We start from the raw sequence: 5,698 nt of genomic DNA on the forward strand, positions 1-5,698 counted from the left end.
TGACACTCTAATGTCCCCCCACAGTCACACACTATTATTATACATTTATATAGCTCTGACATATACCATAGTGCTGTACAGAGAACACTGACCCAGTCCCATCAGTCTCTGTACAAAGGAGCTGACACTCTAATGTCTCCCCACAGTCCCACACTACTATACATTTATATAGCTCTGACATATACCACAGTGCTGTACACAGAACACTGAGCCTGTTCAGAGGAGCTGACACTCTAATACTCATAATACAATGAGAATCCCCCTGCCATTGGTATGAGTTCTGTAAAGGGGTTGTATTGATCTTTTGCCAGCACCCCCCCACCCCCCCCAACATGGGGGATAAAAATAACTGCATGGAAAATATGCAGAATGCAGAAGGTAAACGGCGAGGGTATGAAAAGCCACAACGGGGTAAACACAATGATGAAGAAACATCAAAGATTAGAACATTTCTGGGCCGTAACCTCGTCAGATTCCACTTCTTGTGATTCACAAAAGATATAAACCTCAGAGAAGATTACACGTGACTTTCACCTCATTTCAAAAGTCATTCACTCTTTAAATCGGCAACTTTCAGTAAAATCATCTCTGGTGATCCTGCCATGAAGGTTCTTGTCTAGGAACATCCTGTTAAAGGATGACAACTCTTTGTCCCATGTCTCAGTTCTGCTCCTGCGTTGTCACCTTGAAACATGGGAATATGATGGGGGCTGAATGTACAGACATTACACAGACCTTGTCCAGTGTCACCATCAGTAAACCATCCCGGGACCTGGCATACAGAGTGCAGGGGTAAGGACTGTATAATATATACAGAGTGCAGGGGTCAGGGCTATATAATACATACAGAGTGCAGGGGTCAGGAATAAATAATACATACAGAGTGCAGGGGTCAGGAATAAATATTACATACAGAGTGCAGGGGTCAGGACTATATAATACATACAGAGTGCAGGGGTCAGGACTATATATTACATACAGAGTGCAGGGGTCAGGGCTGTATAATATATACAGAGTGCAGGAGCAAGGTGACAACACAGAAGCACAGCTGGGAGATAGGGGCACATGTTGTCTCTCTATAGCAGGAAGTGCCTGAACAGGGAGTCTAATCCCCAGGGACTAATTTTAGAAAGCTGCAGAGTTAAAATGAAAGCATGAGCAATTTTTTGGGTGAATATCGTCCATAAGATGCCAGCTTTCCCCGAACTCCAATCACCAGCTGTTGTTTTTGGTGTAAAACCTCACCCAGCACCAATCATGTGTCACTCAGTGTGTGGTTGTCACCAATGCCACCCATAGGACCCCAGCCATGCCCAGTCTGGTGCCATCTACTGTTGGCAGTGACAGCCTAGCGCCCCCTGTGGTTTCCTCAGACACATACAGCCGCCATGGTGGGACCGGGTGAGCCATGGGCTGTGTGAAGTCATGGATGGGACACAAAGAGCGAGTGTATCCGAGGCCAGAGATGACCCAGATAGAATGGCCTGCGGCTCTCCCCCCCGCCGCTGTCTGCCCACCGCCAAACCCATCCACAGAAGGAGCCCATTCATAGGGCCCGGGGGGAGGGCATTAGATTGGGGGGAGAAGAATGGGGACTCTCAGAGATGTTTGTAGTGAAGTCAGTGCAGCTGGATGGAATTGTCTGAATAATAACTCCTATGGAGCAGCTAAATCACATTACTGAGCAGGCCGGCTATTTACCCCGGGGGGCCCCCTTATAGTGACCACTCCACCCAGATCTGACATTGCAGTGGTCACTGGGTGCCAGAGAGATAAATCAGCTCTCATTATTTGGGGGCTCCGACCCCGCACACCTGATGCAAAAGGTGAAAGATTGGTGCTGCAGGAGTGAGACGCCAGGTTGGGGGGGGGGGGGATTATTACATCTGGGGTCCCCAAATATTACAGAAAGACAAAGAAGGACCCCACAATAACTGAAATATGACTTCTGGGTGGAGGGGCAATTACAGGGGGCAGATCAAACCGTGCTAAACTTTATTCAGTATGGAATGATGACAACAGGCCACAGACAACAATGACAACAGCAGCGGGGTCACCAGGACAGGAAACAGCAATAAAACCCAGACAGCATACTAAGTACAGATCAGGGAGATTTCCCATTACTTCCTGTGTGTCACTGAGACAGGAAGTGAGGTTAAATCTCCCCAGTGAGGACACAGAGTGTAGAGAACCACATAAGTCTCATATTCACCAATTAATACACAAAATGGCAAACCTTCCACAACCAGCGGAGTCACAGCACCTGGGGGTACCAACCACTGCCACAGACACACCTGACATCCAAGCTCCTCCTCCCTGCACACCTGGGACCCACCCACAAGGCTGGAAGTGATTTTTTTTCAAAAAACTTTATCAAACAGATAGAATGGGTTACAATGTACGGCCTCTAGATGCCAAGATCAGCCCCTCCCCTGACATGTTTCACCCCGGGGTGCCGCTGTACATTGTCATCCATTGTACATCTGTAATGCAGAGAACCTCCAACCCCGACCTATCAGGTGCCCCGCAGCCAGAAATGTATGCGCCCCAATATATAAAAGTTCCAGCATTGCAAAAGTCAGGGGCCAGTACAGAAGTACCCCTGGTGCCCCCATCATGGCAGCCCGACCCACAGGGGCCAACCCAATGCAAAGACCGCCTGTGTCCCCACTGGGGACAATTACTGTCCAGGTGACCCCGTCACTGATTGAACGGAAAGTAAAGGAGAATCAGAGGTGACCCTGAGGGAGAAATACTCAGAGGTGACCCCAAGAGAGAGAGAAATACTCAGAGGTGACCCCAGGAGAGAAATACTCAGAGGTGACCCCAAGAGAGAGAAATACTCAGAGGTGACCCCAGGAGAGAGAAATACTCAGAGGTGACCCCGAGAGAGAGAAATACTCAGAGGTGACCCCGAGACAGAGAAATACTCAGAGGTGACCCCGATTCCGTTCTATGACATTCAGCTCTGCGTGTCACCGAAGCGTTAATCACACATAAATATTGGCCTCCAGACCCCGGTGTCACCCTGAGCGCCATCACCCGGCTCTACCTTGCACATTTGTGGTCGCTCGGGAAGACGTTTCCTGTTGTTTTGCAGGTGCAGAGAAGTCTGCGATCTGCACAATATGACTCATAAGTAGGTCAGGAGGTTGTCGCATTTCATAGAGGAGGCTGAATTTGGTCTGCCGGCAGCTCAGGGGACCTCCAATCAGATGTACACATCGACCCTCATTTTACTGCTCAATCACAAAACTGTGACAGTGACTATGGCTGGGCTGATGAGGTCATCAGTCTGCTGCAGGCAGGGGAAGCATTTCCTCAGTCTCCTATTTCCCAGTGATCAGACTACTAGATTGTAAGCTCTTCGGGGCAGGGTCCTCTCCTCCTGTATCACTGTCTGTATTAGTCTGTCATTTGCAACCCCTATTTATTGTACAGCGCTGCGTAATATGTTGGCGCTATATAAATCCTGTTTATTAATAATAATAATTGTAACACTGTAGCGATCACAAGGCTGTCCTGCAGCAGACCCCTCAGTGTCCATTGTCTGAGAACCTTTAATGTAAGGAGGATAGGAGGTCACAAACACGCCCCCTGCAGGCTTCTCCCTTCATTACACACACAGTGCGATGTATCAATGTTTCTATCCAATCAGAATCAAATCTTCCTTAGTATGGGGCTGACTGACACCAATGAGCTGTGTGCAGGACACTGAGGGGCACTCCGCACAGCAATGCATCAATGTCACCCCCTTGCAGTTTATCAACCAATGATGGGTCTGCATTACAGGGCAGCTTCACCTTTATGGGCAAACCATACACACAGGGGGCAAATGGAGTCTGGCCTGGCCCTTAACCCAAAAGGAAGCCAGTGGGATGAATTTAGGGTAAGGGGGGTGCAGGGACTGAAGACAGAACAACTTACCCCAAGTTTATGCAGTGACAGCCCCAAGTAGAGTCTGGATGTGCCCTTAATCTGATTGGTGATTTGAGGAGCAGACGTTCAGGCAGCATTCAGGCCCTGCACCCCACATGTCCGGAATCATTGGGTCTGTGCACAGCTGGACTGCATTAGGCGGCCACGGCCTGCCTCCCCTGGGCCAGTAATAAAACTCAGCAGCTTTTTCCGGGAAGGAGGGTAAAGGGTTAAATGATTTCATTAGAAGTGAGACTGTGCAGGTGCTTCTGTTATTACCTGGCACCTGCGCCCTACAGAAACCGAAACAGCTAAAAGGGAAATTCTTCCCCGAGCAGCCATTTCCTGTAACCTTCATTATTTACTTATTTTACAGACACTCATAATGAAAGACGACCCTGAAGAGACACGAAGCGTGCCAAGAGCCCCAAACCGGCCAATCACAGCACAGTGCCAACAAGTTCCAGTCTGGGCCCCGTGCAATGGTCCGAACTTGGACAATGATGACCATGGAAGAAGCAAGCAATATACATGGCAGCCAACTGACATCATGGACAGCGCACAGGACTCTTGCTTCTCTCTGTAGATGGGCAGAGCCATCTTTATTCAGGCATCATTCAGAGTTACCAGCTTAGATTTGTAACATTGGAACGTGTGAATGACAATCTGTACATTGTTACATGCAGGGAATCTATTCATGCAGATTGTAATGTTAGTGACAGGTCCACTTTAAACACAAAGTGACATTGGTTTGTGAATCATTTCTGGAAGGCAGTGCCTATATATTCACCCTATATAACCCCCATATATTCATCCTTAAAGGCCCCATATATTCACCCTATATAACCCCCATATATTCATCCTTAAAAGGCCCCATATATTCATCCTGTATAACCCCCATATATTCATCTTTAAAAGGCCCCATATATTCACCTTGTATAACTATATAATCACCCCAAAGAGCCCCCATATATGTTTACATTATTTTTACCCCATTAATCCATCCTATAAAACGCGTATATATTCACCCTATAAAACCATTTTTATTCACCCTATTTAACTCTCATATATCCATCCTATATAGGCCTAATTCACCCTATATACCCCCCATATATTCTTCCATATAACCACCATAAATATTCACCCTATTTAACCCCATATATTCACCCCAAATAGCCCCTATATATCCATCCCATATCACGCCCATAAATTCACCCTATATACCCGCTTTTATTCGCCCCATATAACTCTCATATTTCTAGCCTGTATAGGCCTAATTTATTCACCCTATACAACCCTATATATTCACCCCAAATAGTCCCTATATATCCATCCTATATATTTCCTTCATATAAAACCCATATATTCACCCTATATAACCCCCCCCCTAAGGGTCAGACCCACCAAGGCGCACCACCCAGCACTTTTTAGTAACCATTTGGCTGCTTACTAAACCTTCACCCACCTACGGCTTCTTCCCACATTTTCTGGGTAGAACACTGGTTCCCAAACATGGGCATGGTTTTTGGATATGAAGAAGCGGTAACAATCCCGGGATTTTATTTTCTGATCATTAATCTGTGACATTTATATTGTGAGGAATTTACTTCTGTAGGTCCTGGCACATAATGGGCATTAATGTCCTGGCACATAATGGGCATTGAGGCCTTGGCACATAATGGGCATTGAGGTCCTGGCACATAATGGGCATTGAGGTCCTGGCAATGGGCATTGATGTCCTGGCACATAATGGGCATTGAGGTCCTGGCACATAATGCAC

At 47.1% G+C, this 5,698-nt stretch overlaps 1 long non-coding RNA gene across 2 annotated transcripts in view; it reads right to left on the bottom strand.

Annotated features, from left to right (window-relative positions):
• Window positions 1-4,071, bottom strand: part of LOC140341068 (uncharacterized) — an 11,724-nt gene extending 7,653 nt beyond the window's left edge. Inside the window, exon 1 of one of the 2 annotated variants that reach the window (XR_011922799.1) lies at window positions 3,928-4,071. This is a non-coding gene — a long non-coding RNA (uncharacterized lncRNA). Of the gene's footprint in view, window positions 1-3,052; window positions 3,129-3,927 lie in introns of those variants that run through there. The other variant, XR_011922797.1, reaches the window with a different exon arrangement.
• Window positions 4,072-5,698: the final 1,627 nt, after the last annotated feature.

Source organism: Pyxicephalus adspersus, chromosome 11 (assembly GCF_032062135.1).
Source record: "Pyxicephalus adspersus chromosome 11, UCB_Pads_2.0, whole genome shotgun sequence".
In the NCBI taxonomy this organism is placed as follows: Eukaryota; Metazoa; Chordata; class Amphibia; order Anura; family Pyxicephalidae; genus Pyxicephalus; species Pyxicephalus adspersus.